This window comes from Juglans microcarpa x Juglans regia, chromosome 3S, assembly GCF_004785595.1.
Source record: "Juglans microcarpa x Juglans regia isolate MS1-56 chromosome 3S, Jm3101_v1.0, whole genome shotgun sequence".
In the NCBI taxonomy this organism is placed as follows: Eukaryota; Viridiplantae; Streptophyta; class Magnoliopsida; order Fagales; family Juglandaceae; genus Juglans; species Juglans microcarpa x Juglans regia.
In genome coordinates, this window is record NC_054599.1 from 10640281 (window position 1) to 10650440 (window position 10160).

Genomic DNA, 10160 nt, shown 5'->3' on the forward strand with positions numbered 1-10160 from the left:
AAAAATCACATAAAGATAACACTTATCACGGATCATACACCCCATCACATTGTGCAAGTGTGTGCAAACATGAAAAATTTTTACAACATAAATATTGCAACGAAAAAATATAAGGCAGTCAGAAACTAAGTATCAGAAAGTTTAAAAACGATACAACTCGAAACATGTCCTCCAAGAGGTTAATATAGTTATCTGGCTGAAATAAAGGAAATAAACACAGAGGTCCAACAACAAGTAACGGTTGAAAATCCAAAGTCATCACTCCTCAGGTGGGGTTGGTCCCTCTTGCTCATACTCATCCTTTGCATCAAAGTCTACGAGTCCATGAAACGGAACCGTAGGTAGAATACCACAATGAGATTTTACAATCTCAGTAAATAAATCAGCAGAGTGACAACCAAGAGATTCTTGCATGAAATTATACAAACAAACAATGCACAACAGTCATGCAAACAAAACACCAAAATATCCATTTTTAGAACCATCCCCAAAAATGCATTTATTAGGACCACTCACGCCAAAAACCCTTTTGTACCAAAAAGCACATCCATTTATTAGACATGCACCATGGTCTCCCTTATGGATCATGTGCATACCTTGGCTCGCTTCGTCACAACACGGGTAACGATCATGCATGTGACTTTGTAATGAGCGATGCCTAGTTTCGTGCTCGACGCATACGTGACCAGGCATCCTTTAGCCGCCACCAGCAGAGAGGCCACGAAGTTAGCACAAGAGTGTTACTGTCTTATCCGAGCCCGTTGTCGCCTGACGACAACCCATAAGACGTCACTTAGCTTATTATGCTCCCGAGTGACCAGAGGAGCTCCGCCGAGATAATAACCCATCTTAGCTTCGGGTCGTGATATGCACGCACCCACAAAATATTACCAAGCTACGAAAATCCAATTTTCAATTTTAACATCACAACATACAACATGGCACAGTTGAATAAATCATGGTAGATATTAGTAATAATAATATGCAGATGTATGACAGGTAGTTTATTGGATGGCATGGCACAACACACAACAGTCACAAACCCCAATTACATGCGCTTCCCATACTCTATCCAGCCCTCAGCCCAAACTTCGACAACAACTACGTCAAATAATTCCAACACTTCTTCTGGCCCAAGGCCCTTCTCAAACACCACCAGACTACAACAAAATTAGATTTCACGTTAGAAATTCAAGGGTCGCGCTGGAGAGTTACTTACAACGCCGAAGGCAAATATTTTGGATGATCGTGCATGATGGTTTACAGTGCCTCGCGATTGAACGAGCGCACGCGTCGCTACTAGGATGGATAGAGTTGGTTAGATTAAAACTAAACACGACAAAAAAATGAAACACAAGGTGAGAGGCATAAAGGCTTACTGTTGTGGCATCTAGAGGGGCAGAGCACGACGGGGCAGTGGCGGTAGGCTGCGTCAGTGATGTAATTGGGTAGAACATGGACTAAAATGAGGTTCTTTTTAAAAGTGACAGATCTGAGGAAAGAAAGAGGTGGGCGAAGGAAAACTCGCGGTGGAGGGTGGTGGTGGCGCACAACGGAGCAGATCCCAAAAGTGGGATTTTGGTCTCGGGTTGGTGTGGACCAGAGGGGGAAAAAGCCTAGTAGAGGGAGAAGGGGTTGGATGACCACTGTGAGGCTGCTAGAAGTGGGGTGGCCCACGGCGGAGCATGGTGGCGCTAGGGAAAAATCTCCTAAAATCTACGGGTTGCAGGTCGGATGAAGGGGAAGGCGAATGGAGGAGGTTTGAGGGAGGATAAGAGGCTTGGATGTGATTTTTGAGTGAGGGAGGCACTACCTATTTATAGGCCATGGGTTAGGGGATTAACAGACGTGGCCCTGGCCGTGATTGGAGGTGCAGAACGGTGGGAGGACCACGAGCATTGCACACGTGGCGCTCAGTGGATGGTGGGCAGCGGCGGCAAGCCCTATTCATGGCCGAAGGTTCATGGGTCGCAGAGAGAGAGAGAGAGAGAGAGAGAGAGAGAGAGAGAGAGAGAGAGAGAGAGAGAGAGAGAGAGCCTTGGATTGGGTGGAGCGGAGGTGGTGTAGGTGACGGTGTTGGTGGCCTGTGCTTGACGTACGCGTGGTGGAGGCACAGCGGTGGCTTGGGGTGGTGAGGGTTCACGGGTGCTGAAGGAGGAAGAAGAAAAGAAAAAGAAAAACAGATGGAAGAAGAAGAAGAAGGGTGTCGCGGCGTAAGGGAAAAATAAGGAAAAAAATTAGGGTTTTACCCTTAAGCTTCAAAATGACGTCATTCTGGGGAGGGGGGAAAAAAACTTACCCAACAGCCAACCAAATGGTGCCGTTTTGATGGGAATACTGGGCTTCCCTACTAGCACACAAGCTAGGCCTGTTTTCTTTCCTTCCCAAGCCTAGGTTAGGCCCATAACAACCCAAGAAAGAAAAATAACCCACAAACACTTGGGCTTAGAATTCCCTTAAAGAAAAGAATAAAATAAAATATAATAAAGCACACTAATTTTTGGGGTCTTACATGAGATAAACATGACATAAAGCTGAACGTGAACTGACTAAAACTGAACATGAACTAAATTGAACATTAAATAACATGAATATGAACATAAAATATATGAACTTGAATTCTTGTTCAACAATTAAGCATGATTAATAAAAGTGAAACGTGGGTGCTACATGGGTCCCCTTGAGCCGTGTGTCCCTACCGATTACTGCATCACAAATGTATCTGCACCACTTGTGAGGGAGTTAATATACGTACCAGTTCACAGGTATCTGCACCTGCACCTGTTATGGAAAATGTAATGTATGTATCCTGTGTCAGGTATCTGCACCAATACGAGTATTTATAACATGAAATTAAAAGTATGTGGGGCACCATCGGCATTAGTGCCTGACTTCGCCTTGGTGACCAGTTAATTAGGACCCATTTGAAGCCTTTTGATCTTTACTTTGTCAACTCAGGGAATTTCACACTAATTTAGACACTCCAGCATTAACAAAATAGTTTCATTAGGATATTACTCCATCCTAGTACTTAGGGTCGTGATAAATAAAAATAGACTAGATTGACGTGGAAATACTATTTTCAAGATACACAAACTGTACTCGAGACATAACGTAACATGAAATGAAAGGATAGATGACCTGGCGTAACGTAACGTGACATGTACGTGAGATGCATAACATGACATAAGATGAAACGGACAAACATTTCATGACATGGCATAACATATAACTGACAAACGTTTTGTGACATAGCATAACTTATAACAGACAAACGTATCGTGACATGGCATAACATGTAATAGACAAATGTTTCATGACATGGCATAACATATAACTGACAAACGTTTTGTGACATAGCATAACTTATAACAGACAAACGTCTCGTGACATGGCATAAAATGTAATAGACAAATGTTTCATGACATGACATAACGTGTAACAGATAACATTATATGAAAGAATATAATATGTGACAGATAGAAATTGAAGGATAGAATGTAATGTGTAACAGATAAACAATTAGTGACAAAATGTAAGGTGTAACAGATAAACATTGAGTAACAAAATATAAGGTATAACAGATACACATTGCGTGATAACATATAATATATAACAGACATATATGTAGTGTCATGGCATATGTGCTAACATAAGTACATAAACAATAGTTTCCTTATCAACATACATACATAGTAATCTGACAGTAAGTTAGAAGCTAACTTACGATGGCTTTCGCGTTACAAACAAATGCGCGAAACACGAAAAACACTAAGTAGGGATTTCTAAACGTTAGAAATTTCATTACTAATAACTTAGAAACATGAAAATACTATCTAAGAGTAAAATTATCATTTTACCCTCTACATATGATAAAATGACAATTTTACCCCTAACTTAACGATTTTACATCATAACTCCAAAACTCACAAAAATTTACATTCCTCAAGTAAGTTTTGTCTTAAATCCAAATATCTAATTATAAAAATTTTAAACACATCACAACCTTAATAAACTCATCAAGGCCAAAACACCTATCGACCATTTTTCTTGATTTTTGTTGCAATCCTTAAAACCTCATTTCTCATGCTTAAACCAAAATATTGTAACATAGAAAATCCTATCCTATGTTCAAATAGCATACTAGAACAACCAACAAAAAACCACTTGACAAAATCGCAAAACTTTTTAATAAAAAGTTTCAAGCTTTTATACTAAAACACAACCCTTGATTTTCAAGGTTTTGTCTCTTTTTAAAACATCTCCAAGATCTCCAAAAGTTCAAAAACTTTATTCCACTATGTTCATACACACTCCTAAGAACTAAAATGCTTTGAATCATCAAGTGAAAATCATAAAAGTTACAAAGATCCATTTCTAAACTTTCGGCTTCAACACTTTCTCACAGACCGATTTCCACAAGGTTTGGTTTTGATCAAACCTCTCAATTTAAAACATTTGATGAAAATAATCATAAATCAACAACATCATATGGTTTACAATCATAAATCAACAACATCATATGGTTTACAATTATGTCCTAGAGTAGACACAAGCATTCAACTCAAGATCACATGGCCAAAATTAAACCAAAACATAGATCAATCCAGAAACATTTCGTGTACAAAACATATGTGACCTAACTGAACCTTTTCATGTATAAAAAATCATATCTTCGAAACCAACACCAAAAATACTTAAACTAACATGATAACATGTAGACAAAAGTCTTAGGATCATCATATAAAATTATCAAAGCCATTGAATTATGTTTTCTTATCAAAAGATCCAAGCTTACACAAAACATAAACTATTTTACTCCTTCCAATTTTTAACTTTTTTGATCTAAGTAAAACTTTTATCAAAAGCTTATAACATGCAACAAATCCTCATCAAACATTCATATAAGCATGTTAACTATACTCCAGAAAAAAAATCAGACCAAGAGCATGCCAATAACTTGGTCAAAATTGTCAAAATATCATACATTGTCCAGTTTATTACCTAGACTGACCTTTTCGTGATTAAACCAACTTTTGACTGACCAATGACCACGAAAATCATAATAAAACATTTCCACAAAATCTAGACTCAAAGAGGAGGAATGAATGTTTGAAGAAAACTTTGTGAGAAAATACTTACAACTGCTTCGAAAAGGTCAAACAAAGTGGGCTAGAAACTCAGCTCGTGAGTATATCTGGTTTGCTCTCCAAGCAAAGAGTTGGAAAGTGATGAAATGAAGTGGGAAGGGACTTAGACGCCTCATACACATTTGGGGGTGAATGGAGGGCTTTGAGTGACACTTGAATGATGGTTGTGTCAGCCAAAATAAAGGGCAAAATCATTGACAATAGTGAATGGTTTTTATCCAATGAAGCTTTCTTGTGAAGGGGGGTGGTGAGGTGGCTTTGGCCTTCACATCAAGTACAACTTGGGGCTGCTTTGGGCAGTCTTTGGACTGTCATGTCAGGGTGGAAACTTCCTCCATAAGCCTTGCCAAGGTGGTTCAATTTCATGGGCCTTAACCTAATGGGCTCCCATTTAGGGCTTCAATAGGGTTTGGTTGGGGTTTGGATTGCTATCAAGCCCAAATCTAATTTGTTTTGTCTAATAAAATTACCAAGGTTTAAAAGAATAAATAATGATATTATTACATGAATTTTAGTGGTTAATAGCATGTGAAAGTGATTTAATCAAGTGATTAACACTAAGCTAAAATCGAGTTCATTTAGGGTTTGGAGGCAAACTTTGGGATTTGGGAAAACCATTTAGGGTTTCACTTTCAACCAAGATTTTGGGGTTTTAGTTGGAATCCAAGTATTTAGGGTTTCACTAGGGTTGAAACCCTCTTTGGTTTGGCACAAATTGGATGGTTGGATGGAATAGGATTTTGCTTAGGTGACATGATCACAAAGCTTGATTTCCTTCACTTTTTTCATTTCATGGTTCCTCTTGGTGCCAAGTGTTCTTTACTATTCACCAAGTGTGGCTAAGATCTTGCCAAGTGTCTAAATAAAATTTCTCTAACCTAATTTAGACATCCAGCATTTGATTTAGATGTTCCTTCAAATCCCACTCACTCTCCTATCATTACTTTTGATGTGGAAACCGAAGGGTCTCTTTGTGCATGGGTGCGCGGTGTCTTGCTTCTTGTCTTGGACAAAATTCACCTATTCTTCTTCCCTCATTATTGCTTCTCTCAAAAATGTCGAAAGACACCTCTTGCATGGATGAAAATGGAAAATCCTTTCCCTAGCCAAAACCCTAAAGCCTTCTTCTAACCCTTTATGATCTAGGTTCAATGAACCCATGCTTTGGACAAAAGGGGCATGTACCTTGGCCGAAACCCTAGAGATTTTCCTCATGATTTCAAGCTTCTAGAAACCCTAGGGCTAAAAGCATGCATGCCAAATGGCATGGGGCGTGTGTGTCCCTTGCCATGCTCGAAACCCCTTCCTCTTCCTTCTTCCATTTTTTGGTCCAAATACAATGAATCTAGTGGAGGACATGGCACAAATGCCATGTGGCGTGTGACGCTTCAAAAAGCTAAAATCCTATGGCTTCTTCCCTTCTTGAAAACTCAAAAGTCTCATCTTGCATGTGTGCCAAGTGGCACTTCTTCCGTATGGCCAAAAATGGCCTTTCCCTTCTTACAAACTTCTTCTAGAAGCTTGGTTGCAGGCTTGCCAAGTGGCAAGTTGCTTTTGAAAACCGAGAAGCCCTTCTCAAGGCTCTAATGATTGAGGCTTAGGGAAACTCAAGGGTCTCTCTCCCAATTGGCACCTCCTCGTTCTATCCAAACCCTAATTCATTTTTTTTTTCAAAACCCTAAACCCTTTATGGCCGAAAAGCACTAGTCCTTTGGGATTTCTTGGGTGCTTGGGCACCTATCTCTTTAGCAAAATAGGTAGGGCCCATGTCACTTACTAGGTTCCCATCTTCACAATCCATAGGGCTAATTCTAATTGGAATAAGGCAAAAATAATGAAGAGTAACAGGCGAGGACTTGGCTAAGTTCGAGTTATCACAGTTAGTACTCTGTTATGATATGATGTTGCATCTGGAAATCCTCTGATATGACATTCTGTTTCTACTTCCTTCCCGACCTTACCTCGGGTATAAAAGTAATATCAAATTCTAATAATAAGTAATATCAAAGTAATAATAAGTAAAGGTTTAGTCAAAGACTAATTTCAAATTCTACCAGAGGCCTAAACCAATAAGAGGTTCATCCATTAGTATAGTAATATCCGTATGTCATTGTTATTTTCTAAATAATATTATACAACACCAACTGTTTATCGCTTAGATTCAGAGATAACGAACCAAATATGGTTTGTTGCCTGACTAAAAAGTACATCTTAACAAAATACAAATAACTAATAATAGAGACAAACCTCCATTTCTATGACTTGGGTGGGCTCATTCCTTCTTCTTTTGGAAACTCTGTTTGGGCTACATCTGCTTCAAGATCTATGACTCTAATAAACGAAATCGCAAGTGAGAGATAACCACTGTGAGACTTCTAAGAAATCTCAGTATGTTAAACACTCATGACAATACTACTATTGAGAGACAATGACAATGAATACGCATACACTATTTCTTGTAAATTGATATGTGAACACATATATTTATGTATGGTGAGAAACCAACGTCCGGGAAAAAACACATGCATTCATAGTTAAGGTAAGGAACCACCCTCTGAACCAAACACAAGTATATAAGCATGGCAAGGAATCACTTTCTGAGCAAATCTCATGTATGCATAGTTATTGTCAAGGCGAGGAACCACCCTTTTATAAAAACACATAAAATCTATCATATCTCATCATATAGTACCAAGTGAGGAATCAATCCACCATTCGAAGCGGGGAATCACTCTACCCAGCCAACGTGCAAGTTGATTCACTAATTTCAAATCATCTGACACGAAGAATCACTCAACCTAGTCAACACACTCCAAGACAACACACATGATCAACCCGAGGAATCTCTCTACCCAGTCAACCAACTCGAAGACACCACACATATCAATCTAGGGAATCTCTACCCGTTTATCAAGTGAGGCCAATACGAAGATATTCCACCCTGATCATCGGGGGAACACTACTTGTATGAAACCCGTGACAACATGTTGTAGGAATGATGCGGAGAGTCCTCAACTCGTTGATGATGATCGACACACGGTAAGACGTCACACACTCTAAAATTACAAATATTGCCAATTCACATCATTCAAACTCATAATCTCAAATCACAACATAAAGATAGTTTGTAAACATAATGAAGAAAATGCATTATTTTCAAGTAGAGAAAGGGAGAGGTACAAAATATGCAAAGCCTACTTTTACAACATACTCACCAACATTTACCCTGCACACCCAGTATGGTCGTAGGAGCTAACCCTTACCTGAATAGTATTTTCAATACTATGATAGCGCATGTGTAACACCCGGGCCCAGCACCAAGCCCACTTACTAATTTTTTTTTTTTTGGGATTTATATGTATAAAAAGCCCATTTGAGATTTCGAGTAAAATTTTGGAATAAACTACGGTCCTAATTTTTTTAGTGTTGGTAAATAGTGAATTTTTGTGGGCTCACCAATTTAGTTGAATTCATTAAATAGTTTTGGATTAGATGGAAACTTTTTCAAGGCCGAGAAATTTGTGGGCAAGTTGGAATATTGTATAGTTGAATCGAGACTCAAAATTCAGGGAAAATGCCCATTTTATTAATTTTATATACTACCCAAAACGTAGGCCCAAATATTTGAAATGGGCTTTACCCAATCACCCTAGGGCCCACACCCGTGTGCTGTAAATCGGTGGACCCAACGTGCAGTTTGTTTTTTTTAAAAAAAACCCCACCTTGCACGACTCTTTCCATTAGTCACAACATGCACATCTTTACATGTATTTATACACTTCATGCATAGCCCCTTGGACGTACTGCCATTCATGCATCCTAGGGTTTCAGAGCCACAACAGCCCCCACAGCCTCTAGTCCACATCCAGGAAAACAATCGAGTGCCACTCCACTGCCAAAACTCCTCCAGACCGTTAGCCTTCCCCCCACTCAAAACCACCGTGTGATAGCCCACTGCCCAGCCCCACGTGAAACCGGCAGCCACTTGGACTCCTTTCCATATACTGTAGCCACCAAAACACACGTGTAACGTCCGTCCTTGTGATGAGACATTGTATAAAATGATTTTAGAAAGGATGACGGGAATTACCGTTCTATTTAAAACTTTTTACTTCCTTTCCCAGGGTTCAAGACTCTACATTATAAAAATAAAATGTGCTTTGAGAATAATAGAGGTTTACAGTGGAAAACACCAATCTTACAAAAAAAAAAAAAAATTTGGCATCTCATGCAATTAAAATTCTCATGCCTAGACTTCCGTGCTCTTCCTTATGGGTGGTGTCTGTCCTAACACGTACTACTCATTCAGTCCCTGTGGGGGGAGGGCATACATAAAAACTAAAATGAGTCGAATACTCCATAAGCATTACTTCATACAGTTAAAATATAATAACATAGGTTTTCATTCATGCATTCATCATACCATACATACTATACGTATATGCATGCGTGCATTCGTTTGAAAACGTCACTGGACGGGATTTTTCTTTAAAAAATATTTTCTTTTCGTAAAATGTATCTCTCGAAAGTGCCTTTATTTCTTCAAGAGTTCAATGCGTTCATACATTCTTTCTTATCACTTTCATTGGCCGGTACACACTGTTACGCCTTGTGTGTTGGGGTTAGCGGTCTTTTGGACCCAGATTTTGCCCGTGGCCACGGGTTGGGAATCCCTTTTCCGTTGGGGGCGCAGTGGGTGCACTACCAGTACTACTTACTCGGCATTGCAATCTGTCCAGTCAATTGTTACCCTTTTCATTGGTAAATAGTGAATTTTTGTGGGCTCACCAATTTAGTTGAATTCATTAAATAGTTTTGGATTTGATGGAAAATTTTTCGAGGCCGAGAAATTTGTGGGCAAGTTGGAATATTGTATAGTTGAATTGAGACTCAAAATTCAGGGAAAATGCCCATTTTATTAATTTTATATACTACCCAAAATGTAGGCCCAATTATTTGAAATGGGCTTTACCCAATCACCCTAGGGCCCACACCCGTTTGCTGTAAATC